This window comes from Protopterus annectens, chromosome 12.part0 (genome assembly GCF_019279795.1).
Source record: "Protopterus annectens isolate FY-2018-M chromosome 12.part0, PAN1.0, whole genome shotgun sequence".
Classification (NCBI taxonomy): domain Eukaryota; kingdom Metazoa; phylum Chordata; order Ceratodontiformes; family Protopteridae; genus Protopterus; species Protopterus annectens.
In genome coordinates this window covers 1,370,934,673-1,370,959,672 of record NC_056746.1, presented here as the reverse complement: position 1 = coordinate 1,370,959,672, position 25,000 = coordinate 1,370,934,673, and positions in this window count along the sequence as shown.

Here is a 25,000-nt window from a genome sequence, read left to right as displayed (position 1 = left end):
ATCACCCACCTTCTCTCACTTCTCTGACTCATATAGATTAATCTAACCTGGCAACCTTCCAGTGTGATCTTCTAAGCATCACTTGATTAATTGTTGATGGATGGTAGGCTTGCCAAAGCATAAGCAATTTAGGAGGGGGGCAAACAATAAAGAAAGGGCAGCTATTTATTTTTTTATGTTTGTTTTTTAGTCTGAAGGCACAAAGGGTGTAAATGAAGGTCATATAATGAGTAAAAGGTATTCTTTTAATTAAAAAGTGAATCTAATGTTATGCAAATAAAAATAAAATAATTCCAAAATGCAGTACATCATTACTATCAGATAGCCATAACTAAAAGAAAATCCATGTAAGGTTTCTATGTTTACTGATTGCTTAAAACAAATATGGCAAACAGAAAGGTGCATTATTTATTATTTAATATATATATATATATATATATATATATATATATATATATATATATATATGTACACACACACACACACACACACACACACACACACACACACACACACACACACACACACACACACACACACACATACACACACACATATGCATTTGCATTTTATTAGATTTAACTTCCATCCCTCTTTGCTGCAACAATAACAATGAAACAAAAATTAAAATTTGGATGTATGGTGCTAGGAATCCAGGAAGAACTTGCATCTGGGAACCTAAACTATGAAAGTATTGTAAGCTGTAAAGTACGTCAAGAAGAAAATGAATGGATACCTTCAACTAGTACATTGTAGTATATCAGGCTAAATTTGATAACCTGTTCCACAGTCATTGTATTAAGCCACAGACATGGCACTGTTACAACAGTTTTTTTTTTGCAGCATTAATTACATTTTAACTATATGCAGAATGATAAAGACAAGACTGTAAAGGATTTGTTTCATCTTCACGTCCATTTCCTATCCAGTACCTTACTATGAATTGTTTTCCCTTATAAGGAGTAGCGTTCTTATTCTTTTTTATCATTGTTTCCTGTGATGAAATGAAACGTCCTCTGTCTTCTTACCACAAAGCAACATCTCTCTTTTGAGCCACACACACACACACACACACACACACACACACACACACACACACACACACACACACACACACACACACACACTCCTTGCATTCTCCACTTGAAAGCAGCCGGGTCAACCCCCTTAATAAGAGCATAAATTAGTCACCTGTGGCCTGACAGGACTCCAGACTTTTATGCAACAAAGTTTCATAAAACAGAACTCAGTTAGTATGACTACTAGAGTCTGGAAGAAGAAACAGAGATGTCCTTAGGGAGGTGTTATTATTACAGTCTGTGGTTGCTGTGCATTACACATAATCCATTAAAGTACAATACATACTTCACTAAACAAAGGCATAGTCATGGGCTAGGCCTGTCTACATCAGCAGGTGCAGTGTTTTCATGTGCTTCTGCAGGTTACACAAATAACATCAAAAGAAGTAAATGTTCCCTGCCAGAAATTCAGTAGGAGTCAGAGATTAAACAGAAAAAAGGGACATGTAAAACAGTGGCATTTTGTTATTGATGAGGCTTTCTAATGGTTTAAAATACTGGATTTATTCCAGCTACATCTTTAGATAGATGTTTCCCATTTAAGTTTTTTTTTTTTTACTTGACCACAGCTGTTGGTTTATTAAACACTGCTGATAGTACATTACATATTTCACTGAGTTTTACACTGGTACCTGTCCATCTGTTGTTGCTAATTGCATGTTTGCCTTTTGTGACAGTGGTCTTTTGTCAGCATGAACAGAGTCCTCTGTCCAGATATACTACCGTATCAACAGAAGGATGCACACATTTCAGAATGTCTGCATATATCACTCCCAAATGCATGCTTCGTGTAATTCTTGAAAAAAAAATATTGCATAGTAAAATATTCTAGTTCTAGTTCTTTATAAGTATGCATTTTTTTTAGTAATGGGCTAAATTCTGTTAATGATCCATCCCACTACCTGGCAACTCCTGGGCAATAAACAGTAAAGCTTGTTCTTACCCCATACCCACTGCAACCACATATAAATGTTTGGCTTTCTAGTTTCTTTTTTTAGCTTTGTATAGGTCTGTGTCTTAAAAGATGCTGATGAATTATATTAATCTTCAAGTAACAATGTTTAGTTTTATTGGGCATTTATCTTTACTATCTTTAATATAATTGTCAGTCATGTTGTAGTTTAGGAAACTGCAAAAAAAAAAAGATCAGACTCCCCAGTGTTTCATCTAGTCTTTTAGTTTTACCTCTTTCATTCAAAGTGGTGATGAAATAGTCACAGACAGAATTTTCCAGAGTCAGAAATGGGCTGGTCCGTCCTAAAAGTATACCCCACAATGGACATTTTGCAGTTCACAAAAACACCCTGTACCCCCTTTCTGCCTAACTGAACCGTGACTCTCAGAATACAGCTGCACATATGCAAAGAAAAAAAATATGCACAGAGAAGCCTCGAACTGGAACACATCCTTCTGACATTAGCTTGCTCTGCACTCAAAATATAGCATGGTACTCTTGTGTGTTAGGTACACATCCCACCACAGTGCTTCCTTTTGGCTTCTGCTTTATGGTTCAGATATACAGGACTACTAATCATCCCATAATAGATACTGGCAAGAATTTTACAATACATTAAAGACAAGACCCTTTTGGTCTCGCATCATTCACTGGAGCCAAATTATTTCTGCAGTAATTAAAACCTGATCTTGTGATTCAGTGGGTACTGTACAACCTAAAGAAATTTACCTCACTTTATTCTGGGATTCAGATGAAGACAGCTCCTCCACAAGTGACCTTTAGAATGTTACATATGCTGTAAAGCTAATTTCAGCAGATGCTTCCTGCAACATTGTTTTTAGGTTGGTTTCACTTAGATTTATGTACCTATAGGTCCAATGCAAGCAACTAGAAGCCAGTAAGTGCAGCAACTGAAGCATGAGACAGCATCACATGACATCTTGCATGCACACTTAGCCTTACAGGATACTTCAGGGCCTATTGCACTATACATTATTTAAACCATGCAGTTAAGTAAATGCTTGTCAAACAACAACAAGACAGTGCTCTCTTCTGTATTGGGGATATCATATGATGCATATAATCACATTCGTTATAGATGCACATAAAACAAGATAATGCAACTATATGTTTTCAAATGTAATGATGAATATGGAATAGGAACTGACATTTACTAGATAACAGACATGTTAGTCTTTGATATCATAACATGTTGCACAGTTATTTCATGCAAATGTCTTATTTGTAAATTTACTAACTATGGAAACATTAGATCATTTTAAACTTTTTTGGTCCCTTTGCACTTCATGATACCGCCCCAGTTTCCAATGCCCTATGCCCACATCAGGTCTACCAGCCACCCTGCTACTCCTCCCAGGACTACTCTGGTGTTTGCTGGGGGCAGGTATGGATCCTAAGGACATCCTGACAGCTCATCTGTCTGTGCTTCTGGCTAGGGTGTGTGTGTGTGTGTGTGTGTGTGTGTGTGTGTGTGTGTGTGTGTGTGCTTTTTTTTATACGCCCTACCCACTTTTTCCTTTTCCCCACCATCCATGCTCATTGACCATGTCTGAGGGCAACTCCCCTCTTTGGACTACACCTCCCTGTAGGATGAATTATCAACAAGCACTCTCCCTTCTTGGACAGGCATGGCCATCTCTCCCTGTGACTCCATCAGTCACCTGCACTGCTAATCAAACCCAGGTTGGCTGGGCTGTAGTCAGGGCTTTATTCCTGTGTGCCACCTGAGTGTTTAATGATACATGACAATCATTAATAGACAATGAGGTTATAGCCAGTACATATGTAATATCCAGTAGAGTGTGACATCATCAGGTACTGTAGAAACGTACTTCAACTCAGGCATCATGCTGTCTGATCAAGGGTTATGATTACAATTGTTCTCAGTCTCTTTCTCTGGGAAGTGTTGCATCATTTTCAGTGGGCTTTTCTTTAGGCTTCTTAGTGATCTGGTTTGGGGACCGTCCATATCTGTATAAATGTCTGCAGATAACCTTCATTAGTCTCAGCAATGTCAGATCTCAGTATATTTGCATGATCAACAAAAATTCTTGTCCCATGTGTTTGTCAAGTCGATTTTGTATTTTGTATTCTCACTATCTCTCTGATCTTCACTGTAAACAATTACTCAGCTATTCTGTAATAGTACAACTTTTGTTTCTGCTGACTTTTTTTGCCCAAGTAACTGAAAAGTTAGCATTTTTCTAGTTGAAGCATAACAGATAAAGTAAGTAACTGTCTGCTATTGCAATTGTCTTGATTGCAATGGTGTCTTAATAAACTCGAACAGAATAAGGCAACAGTCTTGCTTGCAATTAGAAAAACTCTTTTTCATACTTTGCAAGTTATGTGGTTGTTCAGCTTGTCCGTTATATTGTGACTACCTTAGTGAAGAGGCAATATATACCGAAATTCTTCAAAAATGGACTACATTTTTGACTGAAAATTTTAAAACATTGTTACAGATAAGAATATTGGGGGAGTGGTAGTTCCATGTTCCCTATTTTTGGGGAAGAGAGAAAATTCTTTTTTTTTAGTTGTATATCTTCCCCATGGTTATGTGAGCTCAGATTTGTAGTATTTCATCTTGGGATTTGTGCAGGGTGCAGCTCCCCAAGGTGGAAGGAGATGGACTCCCTTACTATATTACATTAAAATTGTGCAATTTCATTTTCTGAGTCATTGAAATATTCATTCAATGAGATATTTTGAGCAGGTGATGTTTCAACAAAATATATTTTTTTAAAGTATCCTGGATTCTTCTCAAAAACTCATTATACTGTTTAAAGTTTAGTTTGGAGTCTGAGTAAAACTGTTGGATCATTATCTTGCCATTTTAAAGAGAACACCTTGCAGCTAAAATAAAGTTTCCTGGCAAGTGATGGAAAGCATCTAGGATATGAAAGTGCGAATAAAAGGATTTACAGCCTCAGAAAATATATTTTCATCAGTTGTGGGACCACAGCATGACTTGCAGTTGTCATCAATAACTACAGAGAAAGATAACAAATTCATAGGCATAAAATAGGCATTTTGCATTTCCAGAAATTTACTTTGTTTTAATTTAGCAAATATAATTCATCTATCGGAATTCTTCCATAAAGGATCCCAGCTGGGAACAGAGTGAGAAATACTATATCTGTCCCACATCCAGAATGGAAAATATGATTTTAAAGAAATTTAAGTAGAACATATATTGTTTGGAAACCATTTAAGACTGGTTGCAAATCTTACAGACTATTTAAAGTCAAACTAAGCTAGAATTACTTTATTACTTTTATTAGAAAAATAACTATTTGGAATGCCTTTTTCAAAAGTGCTTGATGAGGCATGACACAGATATTAGGTTCTGCTACTAAGTCTACACGATGTAAAAGCTAAGAACTGCAAAAATACTTTCCCATCTCTCTTAATGTTAAGGTTCTGCCTAATGAGTTGTAATGCTATTACTTCTCTGGAGAACCCCCCCCCCCCGCCCCAGTTTGTTTAGCAAGGTATTGTGAAATATAAAGAACAACTTCAAAGGGCCAGATAAGTTAGAGACAGCATGCTTTCCAATAATATTAGTGTTTTTGGGTTAAATAAAATTAAAAAAATTAAAAAATTCCAAATTTGTATTTGGTTATACATACACTTTACCCATAGGCAGACCCATCTCCGCTGTATGTAAAGTAATTACTGATCCTAAGGAGAGTGCAACAACAGTGAATATAACAATAAGGCTTTTAAATCCACAAAGAGTTTTAGGTACAGTAAGTTTTCAGGAACCCTACAAAAGCATTCAGAGCTGGCTGCATCTTTCTGATGATAGAGTTTGGAATAAATTGCATATTAATACCAAGGAAGAAAAATGCCAGATTAAAACACTCACTTTAATTACTTAAACATTTGTAAAGTAAAAAAATTGATTATTCTGTCTCAAAGTATCAGACTGAATGTTTCAAATTCTCAGCACATTATTGTATATAAAAGTAGCATTATATTGTTCACTTTTGAAACATAAGGGTTTAAAGAAGTTTTTAGATATAAAAGAAGTAATTACTCATTAAGAGAAAGATGATGTTTTATCAAGCTGGAATCTGAAATTTGAGAAAGTAGCATTCTTATTAACTGTCTAATCCACAATGGTGCAGCGGTAGCGTTGTTGCCTCACAGCAAGAGATTCTCCCGTTCGACTCGCAGCTAGTGTGCGGAGAGTGCCTTCTGTGCGGAGTCTGCATGTCCTCCCTGCAGGTCGAGTGGCGTTCCGAAAGACATGCGTGAATGGGCGTGCCTTCGTTGAAGGTTGGGCGTTGATCTGGCAACTCGGCACTGTGAAAATCTACTGCCAATCATTAGTGGACTGGAGTTCTGCTGTGGCAACCCCTAACAGGGCGAAGCTGAAAGACAACAACAGCATTCTTATTAACTGTCTGTAACGTATAACGAGAATTAGATAATGGCTGTGCTGAGTCCATTGTGATATCATGTGCAAGATTCTTTAATTTTACTCTTTTGTGTTAAATATGGGCATAGAAATACTGTTTTGAGTTTAATAAGCAACAAGAGGTTCTAAATAGTGGTTAATTAAATATTAAAATAAAAGACATCTTTATGTTGTACTAAGTTGGATTTTACTATATGTTGAAATTATACCATGAAAGAATGGTAGTTGAATTTTGGTTTACAATTCTCAGCAGATTTAAGAAGCAAAGATGATATGTTTATAGCAGGAAAACCTTATGGATAAAGAAATGAAAGTTGACTCTGCCAAAGGCTTTGGATGTTGCCAAGTTTTTGTTTGTCTTTCGGCTTTTTCCCGGTAAGGGGTCACCACAGTGGAATTCCTGTCCGCTAATGATTGGCAATAGATTTTTTTTTATGAAACACTGAGGTGCCAGCTCGATGCCCAACCTTCAATGAAGGCACGCCCATTTACACACACATGTCTTTCCAACACTATCCAACTGCGGGGAGGACATGCAGACTCCACACAGAAAGCACTCGCAAGCCAAGCTGAGAATCGAACGGGAGAACCTCTTGCTGTGAGGTAACAACGCTACCGCCGTACCACCGCGGCTAAGAAAAAACATAAATGATTTGCTTTATCATGTGTAAGTAATGTAGCATCAAATGTTACAGTATAATTTAAATAAAAAACACTGACTGGAAAGGAGAGAATGGAACCTGGATCCCAACTCTTAGTCTTCTGACTAAAAGTACTGAATGATATAAAATGCACAGTGGGTCATTTAGTACTTAAAGTAGAACTTCTGTAATATTTAGATATACATGATAGTGAAATATGACTGGAACTGTTCAGAAAATGAGCCACGAGGCATTGTGATTATAGAAATAATGTTCATATCAGATCAGGATACATGACTACATCCTTATACTGAGAAAAGAAATAAGGAAAATATTGTTAGTTTGACGGTTTCATGGCTGCCTGGAAATCAAAATATTTTGCTGTGCTTTTTGTTAATAAAGAAATGGGTCTATATTACTTTGTCAGAATAGCAATTCAGCGAACTGCTATTCAATGAACATAAAACAGTGAACATTCACTTAAGCGAATGTTCACATCTGTGAATGTGTTACATAGGGAAAGGAGTTACTATAGACCCAAAGATATTAAACACCAGGCAGCAACCTTATTCTTTGCATACTGGAATCATATATTTGTTTTTTGCTGCTTACAGGCTTGTGCATGTCTCCTTCTAGTAAGTTCTGGAACATTCCAAGGCTTATTCATTCTGCAATAATATTCTGTACTTCTCCAGTAGTGACAATCAGAGGTGTGAATAGTGCAGTTTACTTTATGAGTGTCACAAAATATTAATTCTTATTTCTTATGCAAAATAAGATGTTTATCCAAAATCTAGTCAGCTAGTAAGAAGGAAGCAGTAGCCATCTATAAAATAACCTTTCTGGGATATTGTGAGCAATAGTTTGGTTTATCTATTCACTAGACTAAGTATAGGAAGCTAAGCCCGGGTTTTTATCTGCTGACAAACACTGGCATTCATTATTATATTTTACTTACCAGTGTATGTGCATTTTCCAGTCCACTCTTCTGTCCCACATTATTGTTACACTGCATCGTGCTTAGCAAACTTGTATGCAATAACAGACAAAGATTTAAAATTATGCCATGGTTTATGTTAATTAAACTAAACTATAAGTTTTTATTGGCTAACTGAATGTTCTAGTGGGAATTTATCCTATAAAAACCCAAAATGGAACTGTGTAACTGTGTCTGAAAACCTAAACAAACATTGACTCTGTCATTTAGGTTCATAGGTTCATAGGTAGGTACTAGGCTATTGGCCCTAGGGCCTATACAAGCCTAGCCAAAAAGGTACCCTGGCCTTCGCCACCCAAGAAAATTATTTTCCTGTGCCCCTGTCAAGCAGAACCATAGAAGTGATCCCCGGTGTGAATTTCCTATTACCCATCCAATCATCAAGATTTTTCTTGAAGAGTGCTAATGAGGAGCTCTGTTTGACATAGATATGTAGTCTGTTCCAGAGTATGGGAAGTCTCTGGAACAGGAATCTATCCCTCCAGCATGTTCTGTTTATTGTGGTGACAAGGTTTAGGTCCTTAGAGCATGTAGCTCGGAGGGATTGGGATTTCTTTAAGTGGAGCATGTCCAACAGCTCTGGGTTTGACATAGCTTTGTATGTTAGGCAGAGATCGCCTCTGAGTAAGTGATATGCGACGGAGTAAAGCTGGAGTTTTTTGAGACGGTCTGCGTAGGGCATCTGTTTGAGGCCAGTAATCCTCTCTGTGAGGTATTTCTGTGGCCTTTCCAGTTGTTGTAGATGTCTTGTGAGGTACATACCAAAAGGGGCGTTGTACTCTATAATGGGTCTAATGAGTGATGAGTACAGGGGGACAATGACCTATTTTTTTCTGGATGAGAAACCTTTTGTGATGAGGTGTGCCATGTAGAAGGATTTCCTGACCACTGTGGTGATGTGATTATCAAAGGAGAGACTACTGTCCACCTGTGTCCCAAGGTCTCTTATCAAACTTTCGGTGTTAAGTAGACTACTGCCTATGTCGTTGTTCATGGGTACAGAGTTTTTACCAAAGGGGATGACAATGCACTTTTTGGCATTGAGCTTGAGACCATGGCTTTGACACCAGGCATCTGTTTCAGTGAGGCCCTTTTATAGGATGTCCACATCATTAGGAGTTTCGATTATGGCTCCTAGTTTGCAGTCATCTGCGAATTTAGTTAGCCAAAGGCCTTCTGTGTTAGCTTGTACTTCAGAGAAGTAGATACCAAAAAGGAGAGGACCCAGGACTGAACCCTGTGGTACTCCACTTGTCACTGGTCTGAAGTCTAATTTGGAGTGTGCTACTTTCACAGTGTGGGTTCTGCCAGTAAGCCAGTTGGCAACCCATCTTGTAACATAGGGATTTATACCTATTTTAGTGAGTTTATCTATAATTCCAGAGTGGGGGATGGTGTTGAACGCCTTGGCAAGATCTAGATAGGCTGTGTGAACCACCTTACCCTCATCTATGGCTTTGGTGACTACTTCAAAGTAGTCTATCAGGTTTAGGAGACATGATCTGCCTTTTACCCAAACTGTGTGGGGTCCAGAGTTTGGAGATCTCCAACGTCATTGTTTATGAGTTCCATGATGATACGTTCCATGGCCTTGCAGACCAGGCTCGTCAGGCTAATGGGGCAGTAGTTCCCGGGGTCTGTTGTGCCCCCACTTTGTGTAGTGGGATAACAGTTGTGGTGCACCATTCAATGGGCATAAAGCCTGAGGTGAGGCTATGATTGAACGGTGCTTAGGTGGGGTACCAGTTCATTCTGTAGTTCATGTAGAAGGCAGCCTGGGATGTTGTCAGGTCCCATGGATGCTGTGTTCTTGGTTTTGGAGAGTGAGGTTTTTACCTGTGCAGCCGTGATTACAGGAACTTTGCATACTTCTGGTATAAAGATGGGCCCTTTAGGGGTGAGAGGGGGTTAAAGTTAGCACTGAACCTATCCGCCAGGATGTTGGCAATATCAGTTGGTTCTGTATATTTAGTGTCATTGTGCTGTAACTCAGAGCAGATCTGAGTGTTGCCATTGAGATTCTTGACATAGCTATAGAATGCTTTGTGGTTGTCTTTAGAATCAGTGGCAATTTTGTTTTCATAACTAGCTTGCTAAAACTCTTATCACCTTCTTTTTTCACTACAGCACAAAAGCATTCCAGTGGTAAAAAAGTAAGCAGACAGTAAAAAGTCACTTGCTGCAGCTGTGTTGCACCGTCCTATTATTATTATTATTATTATTATTTATTTTTTAACATTGTAACAACACATTGCATGGTCCAGGTGAGTTCCAACCATAAAACTAATTCATAAGCAAATCTGCAAATTCCTTTTCATACAATCTAATTAAGACTATTTCCAGCCTTATACAATAACAGCCAGGACATTCAAGACAGATTGATGCCAGCATGTAGCATTTATTGTTAGCCATCCTGTGCCACACAAACTGATATCAATAGCAAGGAAAGAGACACATTATGGCTACTCATCAGACAAGTGAGGCCTGATTCTGCAATGTTGAACACTTTAAAAACTGAAAATTTAGTTCTAAGAAAACATGGTGATTCCCCCAAATCATTGTTACAAATTTGATGTTATTCAGGAAATAATGGTGTGCCTAATATTGAGGGGATCTATGCCCCCTCTAAGCAGTGCTAACTTTACTTTAAGTCAGTACAGGGAGAATACTATGAGATGCCGCAGCCCCCCACAATTGTACATTCAGTTTTACTATCCTGAGAATCCTTTTAGGATTCCGGAATTTCAACAAGCATGGCTATAGTCCATCTATATTATGGCATAATTGCTATAATTCATGACATAGCAATATGCATTATGATTGAATTTACTCCCTTTTGGTGAGAGCATTTGTTTCAGGAGTTTTTCCCCTTGGGACTAAACTTTGTCTGATTGGAGAAAATCCTGTCCAGTACCCCTGCCATGAGTTATAACTTAAATGTACCTTTTGTAACAAACATTCTTAGATTATCAGCAATGTATAGCTTCTGACCGTAGTTTATGCTCTTTAATATTTTCATTAATTCTAAACTAAGAACCATAAAATGATCAGTGCCATATTAATGCACAGCCATACCAGCCTTTGATTAAGATCAAGAGTTTCAATTATAATTTCTTTGACTGGGTATTATTAGCTATAGGCTGTTTGCATGTCTTAAGAATGTACAAAATGCTATTTGAGAAAAAAAAAAAGAAAAGAAAACAAGAAGTGCCCTGTTCTTCATATGAAGTTCATAGCAACTTTGAAACATGTAATATTTGCCATATTCAGAAGTCATTATTTAATGACTATACCAAAAAAATGCAGTAAACAAGGCAACTGCACGCAAGCAGTTTCCATTGCTGGATGTTAGTTAAGTCATACTCACTGCCTTGTATTTATTAGATTAAGGCTTTCAGATCTTTCACATCTCAGCATGATTGTCTGCTGCTCTGTCTGAGGAGGGCTTGTTCTCAATGGTTGGATTTCTCTTCAGTGACTAAGATGCTAAGTGCCCATCAGGCAAATCGCCATGACTGTGTTACACAGAGAAAACTATCCCATTCAAAAAATATAAAAGCATACACACACAAACCACACTGTCTTCATCCCTAAGACATTTACACATACACATTAACACACTCATACACATGCGCATAGTCTCTCACACACACACACACACACACACACACACACACACACACACACACACACACACACACATACACGAACGCATGCTTTTACACACACACACACGCACACATGCACACACGCACACATGCACACATGCTCACACGCACACACGCACACACACACACACACACACACACACACGCACATATGCACGAGCGTATGCTTTTACACACACACACACACACACACACACACACACACACACACACACACACACACACACACACACACGCACACACGCACACACGTACACACACACACACACACACACACACACACACACACACATGCACGAGCGCATGCTTTTACACACACACACATGCACACACGAACACACGTACACACACACACACACACACACACACACACTCCATTTTTATTAGCAGTAGTGTTTCCCTTTTTTATTCTACTGTCAGGAACCTATTCAACAAATAGTGTCTAATTAACTTTTTTCCTGCCTGTACATTTTATTTTTGTTCAGTTTTCATCTTTTAACCATTTGGACTCATGCTATTCACATGCACTGCAATAATCTGAATATTTTAATGATGAAAAACTATGGCAGCGTTCAAAGATTAGAGATGTAGTACAATATGGAGCTGATGATCTTGGTCTTTAACTTAAAAAAGTAGGTGGGACAGAAACTGACTGACCTCATTGGGAATGAAATCCAGATCTTCAGTGGAACTCACATAATTTATTTCTGAACACAGTCTGTGAATAATTTACGTAATAGTTGCTAATGCTAAACCAAGCATGTCCATCCATTTTCTAAGCCATTTGTCTTGATGAGGATTGCAGGTGCACCATGCTGTGTAGTGTTGGGCAGACTTCCCCTTCCCTGTATGATCCCCATGTGTTATCAAGCAGGCTGAGAGATAAAACCTTCAAGCATACTCTGATTCTTCCCATGGGACTTGTCCCAGTGTGTGTGGCTGGTAACTTCCTGTGGGAGCTGCCTCTGGGTCATCTTCACAGTTTGCCAAAACCATCTCATCTGACTCCTCCCTACCTGGGAACACAGTGGCTGCAGCCCAAGAACTAACTAAATTGCTTAGCTTATCTTTCTATACTTAGAAAAAGCTCACCTGCCCTGTTAGGATAACTCATTTTAACCGCTTTATCTTTGATGTCATCTTTTTGGTCACTACATAGAGCTCATGCCCATAAGTGATGAAATGCACTGTGATTCATCTGAAAGCTTCACTTTGTGACTGAGTTTTCACTTCCCCAACAAAGTTCAGTACATTACTTACAATACTATTGTAAGTGTACCCATCTTTTTGTAGGTTTATCCATCTTTTGTAAGTGTACCCATCTTTTTGTTTGTACCCATCTTTTGTAAGTGTACCCATCTTTTGTAACTGTGCCCATGTTTTGTAAGTGTACCCATTTTTTTGTAAAAGTACCCATCTTTTGTAAGTGTACCCATCTTTTTGTAAGTGTACCCATCTTTTGTAAGTGTACCCATCTTTTGGTTAATCTCCTTATTCTCCTGTACCTAGATTCATGAGCAAAATCTTAAGATATTTAAATGCCTCTACTTGAGTTAATTACTTTTCCTACCTAACATACAGGGAGCAATTCACTCTTTTCCTGGAGACAACCATGACCTGTGACCTGGAAGCCCTGATTTTTCTTCCATCCTCATCACACACAGCCAGCTGTGAATGATTCCATTGCATGCTAGAACTCAAAGTCATCAGGGGCAAATAGATCAACATCATCTACAGCAAGAAAAATGTTACTCTCACATTTCCAAACTGACTACTCTCCAGACCTTGGCAATGCCTTGATATCTTCTCCATAATAAGGAAGTCAGCTATTTCCTATGTATGAAATTAATTAGAGCAAGATTAATCAATTATCTTTAGTAGAGCCTCAGTTCTGTAGAATAGAAAAGACACTTTCTAAGTGTGGTCATACAATTGTGGAGTAAGGAAGTCTCCCTTACCTCCAAGTTTGCACAATCTCTGTTATTATATTTTGATTTGGGATTCATTTCAGCTATCTGAGGATACTATACACAAGTCCCAAAATTACAAGCAGTATCACTGAACACCACATTTGGTGAACCAGGACAAGTCTCTCATGCACCCCCCATCAGAGGGGAACCCCACACATACCCTTAAATTGGAAATGCTTGTTCCATAGTCATATAACACTGAGGGAAGGGCAAGGTCAGTTTTGCTGAATATAGGCTTACAGTGAAACTGCTTTATAGTTTGACAATTTGAGTAAACGGCACTCAGAGTTGTCATGTTCCCTTAGAGTTATAGGGATTTGATGGGGGTGAAGTAGACATCCTTTTTGTGTTAAAGATAGTTGTTGTCCATTTTTAATTTTTCTTTGCTTATCACTGATGTGATTTAATCTATTTCATGGATTTACTATGAATTCTCACAAGAATCATGAATATGAGGACAAGAGACAAGACAGACTCTTAGCATCATCACCTGCAAACTCCAAATGCATTTAACTTAATGAGAAAAAACACAGACACAGCTCTTGCCTCCCAAATTGAGGGACCAAGTGGCTTGTAATGATGGTGCTGAGACCCCATTCTGCTGTGGTGTCACCCATTAAACCTTAACAACCTCTCCAAAACACATGCAGACATCACTGGCAAACTTCTTGACCCCTTCAGTGTCTGTGCAAAGACAAAGTGTTATCCTTCTCTCCCATGGCCATGATGGAATCTGTTGTGCTCTTCCTGAATCAAAGAGACAGTTGACAACTGAACATGTTTCCAAAGGGAGGCTCAGAAGCATTACCTCTCTATAAATGTCACACACCTTTATGCTCCTTTTTGAAGACTACTAGCTTAGTTTGCCAATCTACAGGTACTGTACCCATCTTCCACGCAACTTTAACCCAACAAAATGATGGAGGCACAAGCTCAAAACAAACCAAAACGAAGCTTGTTGGGGAATTCCAAATGAAGGTCGGAAACTCAAGAAAAGTGCTTTATTCAAACAGACAAAATTAACGCCACAAATCACATACGTTTTCAACCCTGGTAACCAAAGTCTTCCCCAGAAATACATAAAAAACAATAGTGTGCCATTTTATACTTAATCCAAGCTTAATTGTCCAATAAGAAACTTGTAAAAGCTTAATAAAATGTGCTAATTAAAAACTTTGCTAATTAAAAACTTTAGTATTTTGCACATGTAACACAAGCCACATAAAACCATTATAATACATACCATGTATACTAAAATATGATAAATATGTTGAACAAGTTTGTTAAAATATATATTTTTAAAATATGTATTATAAATAAGTATATCAAATTATTTAATGAATGTACAATTAGTTTCTGACTTGGAACGAGGATTCCCAGGTTCGTCAGCAACTAGGAATAAACTTTCTACCCAGGATTTACCTTCTTCAAACGCTAACCCATGCCCAGAAGGGCACAGGACACCAAACCTTGACAACCTTGATGAATTTCCTTGTTTGCTACGCTCGACAACTCCAACTGTTTGTGACAACAGGTTGCAAGTTCCTAAAGGTGGGCAAGCTGAACGCCTGCTTCACAATCAAGGTGACTTTTCTTCTGTTATATCTGAGAATGGTTTCAAAGCATTTTTGGAGAAAAATTTTACTATTGATGGTTCGTTTAAAACTGCACAACAGAATGAACCTGTTGTCAAGAGTTATAGGGAGAATTTGGATGATTTATTTTATTTCTTAGAAAGATATAAACGTTTGGGATGTGATTGTACATTCCTTAGGGAATGCCTTGACAAGGAGATTGTGCCCAAAGGGCTTAGGATTGTAAAGTTTCCTAACAATGTACTTCCAGGGTCTGACTTTCATTCTAATTTGGTAAAAATGTTTGATAAATGTGGTTTGGATGTTGTACGAGCGATTATATCTGAGAATGAAAGAATTAGGAGTTCTATTTTAGATGATATAGAGAAAATTAACAATAACATTATCAATGATTTGGTTTTTACCATTGAATCTGAAAAGAAAATGTATTTTGATATATTTTCGGAGATAGAGTCTAGATGTTGTAACAACATGAAATGGAAACAAGATAAACTAGATAGGGATTTAAGGGACTATAGGGATGGTAAGGCATACCCTCCACCCAAGTCCTTTCATTCCACGGTCGGTTCCTATTTAACGCTTACCAGACCAAACCCCCCCCCCCAGCATTTATTCGACCAGGACCAACACAAACTGTTTTACCAGGATCATGAAAGTTTTCCCTTAGACCCCCCACCCCCTTTAAGGAGGTCGGCCAGGATTCACAACCAGAATCCTGTCCGGTATCACAACCGCAGATGGAACAACAGGAGGTAATGGTTGATGTTACGACACTGGGGTTTCACTATATTGAACCACCAAATACTTCAACTACTACCAATACGGAGATAGTTCAACATGGTTGCACTTTTCAATTTATGGGTTACAATATTTTTAACTACACTGATTTAACACTGAATACAGAACATTTTGAACTGTTTTCTAAGGGTTTTAAATTTATTCCTTTGAGGAAAGCAAATGTTCCCAAATTAATAGTGGACCTTAAACTATTTATAAGGAAATTGAACTTGGCCTTGATTTTTCACGATACCCAATCCAACACTTTCCGTATTAACCCCTTGAAGAGAAAAAGTGTTTTTAACCCGATATTATATCCCCAGTTGAAAAATTTTGAATCCGTGTTGGAAAGGGAAATTAGGAATACGGTTGCCCATCACAAGATTTTTTCAAACTTAACACAGCAAGAAAGAAGGGTGTTTGATGATCTTAGGAACAATTCTCACATTAGGATTATGCAACCTGATAAGGGTGGTGGGACTGTTTTGATGGACTTTATAAGTTATGAATCAAAAATGAATGATTTATTACATGACTTTAGCAAATACTCTAGAGCTTCTATCAACGAGGTAAATTTATCTTATTCAAAAATTAATTTATTGCTCAATGATTTACTCCTTGAGGGGTCTATTTCCCAAGAGAATTTTCAATTTTTAACTAATCCACGTCCTAGAGTACCCTCTGTTTTTGGTATTCCCAAGGTCCATAAGGACCAGATGAATCTCCCCCTAAGGGTCATTGTTGCTTCAGAAGGTTCAGCCACCACCCCACTTGCTAAATTTGTGGATGAGAAATTGAAGGAACTCTCCTACCGAGGTGTTACCACCCTAAATGATTCATGGCACTTTCTTAGGTGTGTTGACCCTCATTTATTTTCTTCTGATCTGGTGTTTATTACCTTAGATATAGTGGACCTTTTTGGATCTATTCCTCATGACATTGGTCTCCTCTGGTTAGAGGAGAGTATGAGGGACAGCAAACTGTTTTCCAATGATGATTTCAACAACTGTTTACTTCTCATGGATGTCATTCTCAAAAACAATTTTATGTTTTTTCAGGGTGAGTTCTTTAAACAAACTAAAGGAGTGGCAATGGGTGCCAAATGTGCCCCTACTTATGCAAACATTATTTTATCTAAGTGGGAGGAGTTATATGTTTTGAAGAGTAAATTTGCTTCATATTGGTGTCTATACAAAAGATTTTTGGATGACATTGTCATTTTTTGGAAGGGCTCACACGATCAATTCATTGAGTTTTTGGAATACCTAAAAGGTACCACTACATTTTTAGAATTTACCTACAATTATAACCCCCATGTTCTTACTTTTTTGGATATTACCCTTACTAAAACTGACCGAGGATTTTCATCCAATATTTTTCGCATGGATACTTTTTCGAATTCATATCTCCATTTTAAAAGTGGACATCCTTTATTTCAGAAAAAGAACCTTGTTAAAGGTCAACTTGTACGGATCAGTAGGATGACATCTAAAGACACTGATTTTGTTATTCAGAGTAACTATGTTTTAGAAATATTTAGGGAACGCGGATACCCACAAAACCTTTTGGACGAAATGCTTGATGTGGTGGTCCAGGGGAGAAAAGGTAGGTTTGCTCCCATTTTAGGACAGGAACCACAAGACATTACCAATCCAGAAGCACCAAACCACAATTATGACCACCCTGGTGAAGCTTTTATATTTGATTATTCAGGGGATTCAGGAGTCATTAAGGAAGTTATTACCAGGGAGTGGAACAAGTTTGTTGAACTTTCTGATTTAGACATATTTAAGGACAAAACTTTGAAAGTTACATATAGAAAGGATCAAAATTTTAAGCAGTTTTTTGAGTTTAATGGATCCAGAAAAGCCAATGGCTCATCACGTAGGCCAGGTACATTCAAATGTGGAGCATGTTCACAATGTGCCCACATTATTAATCAAACACATATCCTCATTCCATCTAGGGACAGAAATATAGTGAGTGATTGTTTTTCCAACTGTAACACCCAGAGGGTTGTGTACATTGCCACGTGTAATTTTTGTAGCTCATTTTATGTGGGCAAAACAGAAAGAAAATTGAAGAACCGAATTTATGAGCATTTATACGATATCAGGAAACAATACAACAAAAATGCACTATTTAGACACACCTTAAAGTGTCCTCAGGCTTCCTTTTCTTTTTTTGTGTTGGAAATTGTCCCTAAGGAAATAAGAGGTGGTATGTGGGAGGCCAAACTTGAGTATAGGGAATTATTCTGGCAAATAGTTTTGGACTCCACCAAAACTCCAGGTCTAAATGATTTAATTTCTATTTCCTCTGTACTCAAGCTCAGAGCAGCTAAGCTATGAAATTTCACATTTTAGCCACAAGGTGGCAATGTTGGATAGCTATTCTCTGGTTGTACTGCTGGAACTTTTCTATTCAATTTGATTATTTATTCATTAAATAATTTAATATACTTATTTATAATACATATTTTAAAAATATATATTTTAACAAACTTGTTCAACATATTTATCATATTTTAGTATACATGGTATGTATTATAATGGTTTTATGTGGCTTGTGTTACATGTGCAAAATACTAAAGGTTTTAATTAGCAAAGGTTTTAATTAGCACATTTTATTAAGCTTTTACAAGTTTCTTATTGGACAATTAAGCTTGGATTAAGTATAAAATGGCACACTATTGTTTTTTATGTATTTCTGAGGAAGACTTTGGTTACCAGGGTCGAAAACGTATGTGATTTGTGGCGTTAATTTTGTCTGTTTGAATAAAGCACTTTTCTTGAGTTTCCGACCTTCATTTGGAATTCCCCAACAAGCTTCGTTTTTGGTTCCACGCAACTTTGTAAAGATGTACTAACCATAACACTTTAACAGTATCCAGTGATTTAATTAATTTCCTGCTGATCTCATAGACTCCTGCAGCCTTACTACAATGGAATTGTTTTATGATCAGTGTAACCTCATCTTCAGAAATGGATCTAGTCCTACCTCTTCAGAATGTGCTGTCCACTAGATTCAACAGTTCCTTAGATTGTTCCATCTATCTCCATAGCATTTCTCCACCCTTGCTGAAAGTAGCCTGGGCAATGTCTCATATCCCCACCTTGACTGAGTTGGATGGCTTGCCAGAACCTTTTTGAGACCATCTTTGACTTATCTTCCATGGCTCTGCCCAAGTCCTTCCACACCAGGGCAAGTGATTCAAGTGGAAGTTTGTTGTAGTTACAGAGTACTGCATTTGGTGCTGTTGTACAACATTGTAGGTAAAATCCTTCTACATATATAAGATTTATTGCCAGAAAACACAATGCCCCACCTAATCTGCCCGACTGTTGCTGTTTGCAGACAACCCCCAACTCCACATCCCCCAGGCTATGTGGCATTCTCCTGATGAAGCCGAGACCACCTGTGCACAACTCAGAGAAGCAGGATTTTTGAAATCGGTGCTTGTTACTCCTCCTGGTGGTTATGGCCTCTTCTTACCACTCGTATCCTTCTATGTTTTCACTCACTGTTGTATCTTCTTACAATTCTTTTTGCCCATTTTATGTCCCCGTTCCCTTATGTAGTGCATGAACTGTTTATCTAGTTGAAATAGCCTGTCTCTCAGCATGTTTATGTACAACACCATTACTTCTTTTCTGTGAACCTCTGGCATTAGTTTCTTATTTTTTCTGCAAAGAGATGCGCAGATAGCTCTAGCAGCAGTCTCTAATAAAACTACCCATGCCCAGGAAGATGCACCCATCCTGGGTAACATATAACCCACGTACCACTGGGCTGACCTATGCCTTGAACTTTTTCCTGAAGAGTTGTAGTTCAGCAACCTGTTGGCTTTGGCCATTACTCTTTGAGTTTGTCTTAGAATGTCATCCATGTTGTCACTACCACCCTATGTCCTTTTACGGCTATGTTATTTCAGATTTTATACCAACTATCTACTAATCCATTTCTAGGCTGCTATTCCCTATATAAATTTCATTGAATTCTCTGCAACAAAATTTAGTAGTTTTCTTTGGTCTGGTCCCATTCTTAATGTTCACTGTTTTGTCATACACATGTTGGAGCACTGCACCATGGGCCAACTGCTATGGCATGCCATTTATAACTGCTTTGTCATTCGGCAGTAATTCCCCTAGTCGCCATTTATAACTGCTTTGTCATACAGCAGTAATTCCCGTAATGGTCATTTACAGCTGCTTTATCATATGGCAGTAATTCCCTTAATGGACGTTTATCACTGCTTTGTTGTTCGGCAGTAATTCCTCTAATGGCCATTTATAAAGCTTTGTCATTCAGAAGTAATTCCCCTAATGGCCATTTATAACTGCTTTGTCATTCAGAAGTAATTCCCCTAATGGCCATTTATAACTGCGTTGTCATACGGCAGTAATTCCCGTAATGGCCATTATAACTGCTTTGTCATTTGGCAGTAATTTCCCTAACAGCCATTTATAACTGCTTTGTCATTTGGCAGTAATTCCCCTAACAGCCATTTATAACTGCTTTGTCATTTGGCAGTAATTTCCCTAATGGCCATTTATAACTGCTTGTTCATTTGGCAGTAATTCCCCTAACAGCCATTTATAACTGCTTTGTCCTTTGGCAGTAATTCCCCTAATGGCCATTTATAACTGCTTTGTCATTTGGCAGTAATTCCACTAATGGCCATTTATAACTGCTTTGTCATTTGGCAGTAATTCCCCTAGCAGCCATTTATAACTGCTTTGTCATTTGGCAGTAATTTCCCTAACAGTCATTTATAACTGCTTTGTCATTTGGCAGTAATTCCCCTAACAGCCATTTATAACTGCTTTGTCATTTGGCAGTAATTCCCCTAACAGCCATTTGTAACTGCTTTGTCATTTGGCAGTAATTCCCCTAACAGCCATTTATAACTGCTTTGTCATTTGGCAGTAATTCCCCTAACAGCCATTTATAACTGCTTTGTCATTTGGCAGTAATTTCCCTAACAGCCATTATAACTGCTTTGTCATTTGGCAGTAATTTCCCTAACAGCCATTTATAACTGCTTTGTCATACAGCAGTAATTCCCCTAACGGCCATTTATAACTGCTTTGTCATTTGGCAGTAATTCCCCTAATGGCCATTTATAACTGCTTTGTCATTTGGCAGTAATTCCCGTAATGGCCATTTATAACTGCTTTGTCATTTGGCAGTAATTCCCCTAACAGCCATTTATAACTGCTTTGTCATTTGGCAGTAATTCCCCTAACAGCCATTTATAACTGCTTTGTCATTTGGCAGTAATTCCCCTAACAGCCATTTATAACTGCTTTGTCATTTGGCGGTAATTCCCCTAACAGCCATTTATAACTGCTTTGTCATTTGGCAGTAATTCCCCTAACAGCCATTTATAACTGCTTTGCCATTTGGCAGTAATTCCCCTAACAACCATTTATAACTGCTTTGTCATTTGGCGGTAATTTCCCTAACAGCCATTATAACTGCTTTGTCATTTGGCAGTAATTCCCCTAACAGCCATTTATAACTGCTTTGTCATTTGGCAGTAATTCCCCTAACAGCCATTATAACTGCTTTGTCATTTGGCAGTAATTCCCCTAACAGCCATTTATAACTGCTTTGTCATTTGGCAGTAATTCCTTTAACGGCCATTTATAACTGCTTTGTCATTTGGCAGTAATTCCCCTAACAGCCATTTTTAACTGCTTTGTCATTTGGCAGTAATTCCCCTAACAGCCATTTATAACTTCTTTGTCATTTGGCAGTAATTCCCCTAATGGCCATTTATAACTGCTTTGTCATTTGGCAGTAATTCCCCTAACAGCCATTTATAACTGCTTTGTCATTTGGCAGTAATTCCCCTAATAGCCATTTATAACTGCTTTGTCATTTGGCAGTAATTCCCCTAACAGCCATTTATAACTGCTTTGTCATTTGGCAGTAATTCCCCTAACAGCCATTTATAACTGCTTTGTCATTTGGCAGTAATTCCCCTAACAGCCATTATAACTGCTTTGTCATTTGGCAGTAATTCCCCTAACAGCCATTTATAACTGCTTTGTCATTTGGCAGTAATTCCCCTAACGGCCATTTATAACTGCTTTGTCATTTGGCAGCAATTCCCCTAACAGCCATTTATAACTGCTTTGTCATTTGGCAGCAATTTCCCTAATGGCCATTAATAACTGCTTTGTCATTTGGCAGTAATTCCCCTAACAGCCATTTATAACTGCTTTGTCATTTGGCAGTAATTCCCCTAATGGCCATTTATAACTGCTTTGTCATTTGGCAGTAATTCCCCTAACAGCTATTTATAACTGCTTTGTCATTTGGCAGTAATTTCCCTAACAGCCATTTATAAGTGCTTTGTCATTTGGCAGTAATTCCCCTAACAGCCGTTTATAACTGCTTTGTCATTTGGCAGTAATTCCCCTAACAGCCATTTATAACTGCTTTGTCATTTGGCAGTAATTCCCCTAACAGCCATTTATAACTGCTTTGTCATTTGGCAGTAATTCCCCTAACAGCCATTTATAACTGCTTTGTCATTTGGCAGTAATTTCCCTAACAGCCATTATAACTGCTTTGTCATTTGGCAGTAATTCCCCTAACAGCCATTATAACTGCTTTGTCATTTGGCAGTAATTCCTCTAATAGCCATTTATAACTGCTTTGTCATTTGGCAGTAATTCCCCTAATAGCCATTTATAACTGCTTTGTCATTTGGCAGTAATTCCCCTAACAGCCATTTATAACTGCTTTGTCATTTGGCAGTAATTCCCCTGACAGCCATTTATAACTGCTTTGTCATTTGGCAGTAATTCCCCTAATGGCCATTTATAACTGCTTTGTCATTTGGCAGTAATTCCCCTAACAGCCATTTATAACTGCTTTGTCATTTGGCAGTAATTCCCCTAACAGCCATTTATAACTGCTTTGTCATATGGCAGTAATTCCCCTAACAGCCATTTATAACTGCTTTGTCATTTGGCAGTAATTCCCCTAACGGCCATTTATAACTGCTTTGTCATTTGGCAGTAATTCCCCTAATGGCCATTTATAACTGCTTTGTCATTTGGCAGTAATTTCCCTAATGGCCATTTATAACTGCTTTGTCATTTGGCAGTAATTCCCCTAACAGCCATTTATAACTGCTTTGTCATTTGGCAGTAATTCCCCTAATGGCTATATTTCTTTACTTGTCTTGTTATCTCATCCCCATCCCTAATCCTGTCAGTTTTTTCTAATGGCCACTTGTGCAGGGTATTTAAAAATATGCCAAAGTCTAGATTTATTTATAATTGTTTACCAGGATAGAGCAATGATGACCATTAACCTTTTTCCAGACTTTGCCCAGGAGAGGTGTCTGGTTAAGTGATATGCTCATAGTTACTCAGCTAGGGAATGGAGTCTGAGGGAATCAAACCTTGTACCACAGGACACAGGTCATTAACAACTCCTTAACCCTCTGTCCCAACCAATTAGTAACATACATCGGTTCCTCTCCACTTTTGTCACTATTTTTCTATCATAGAACTATCCCAAGTTCACGACACACATTTCTTACATTTATTCATTTTTTCAGAGTTGCTGTCCAGATTTGGGATTATTTTCTTAGACTTGGCTTAAGTGAAAGATCAGGCTAAAAGGCTGTTAGTTTTCAGAGTTATTTCCCATCAATCATTTGTGTAACAGCAATGATACCATGCATGTCCAGTCCCATGGAAATGCATCCACTACAAGAGATCTGCTAAGTGGCTTTATGACTGATTTTCATAGCACCTTATAGGTTCGTAGGTTCATAGGTGTGTACTAGGCTAATGGCCCTGGAGCCTTTACAAGCCTAGCCCAAAAAAAAAATAGCCCTGGAGTCATGCCACCCGATGTTAGCTCACAGTGCATCTATCCAGTAGGGCAACTGGAGTGATCCCTGGGGTGAACCTTCTGTTACCCATCCCCTCATCGAAATTTCGCTTATGGGAAGCTTATTCCAGAGTATGGGCAGTCTCTGGATGATGAACCTGCCCCTCCACCATGCTCTGTTGATTGTGGTAATGAGGTTGTGATCTCTGGAGAGTGTGGCACAGGGGGATTGGGATTGTTTTATATGTAGGATTTCAAGTAGGGCTGGGTCGGACATGGCTTTATAAGTCAAGCAGAGATCACCTCTAAATAGACAATAAGTAACTGAGAACAGCTGAAGTTTCTTGCGTCTGTCTGTGTAGGACATGTGTTTAAGGCCTAGGATCCTTTTTGTGAGGTACTTTTGTGGCCTCTCCAGCTGTTGAAGGTGTCTGGTCAGGTACATGCCAAATGGGGCATTATATTTGATAACTGGTCTAATGAGGGATGAGTAGGGAAAGATGATGACCTCTTTCTTCCTGGAGGTGAAAACTTTGGTTATAAGGTGTGACACATAGAAGGAGTTTCTGACCACAATGGCAATGTGGTGGTTGAAGCTGAGGTTGCTGCCGACCTAGGTGCTGAGATCTCTTATGGCCCCTTTAGTGTTCAGTGGGCTCCCATCTATGTGGTAATTAGTGGGAACTGAGTTTTTTTCCAAAGGAAATAATAATGCATTTTTTGGCATTAAGCTTAAGGTTATGGTTCCTACACCAGTCATTGGTCTCAGTGAAGCCCTTTTGTAGGATGTCTGCATCACTTGGGAAGTTAATAATGACTCCTAGCTTGCAGTCATCAGTAAACTTGGTCAGCCAGCGTCCCTCTGTGTTGGTCTGGACTTCTGAGAAGTAGATGTCAAACAGGACAGAGCCCAGGACCAAGCTCTGTGGGACTCCACTCATGACTGGTCAACAGTCTGACTTGGAATCCCCAACATTCACTCTGTGGGTCCTGTCTGTGAGCCAATTTGCA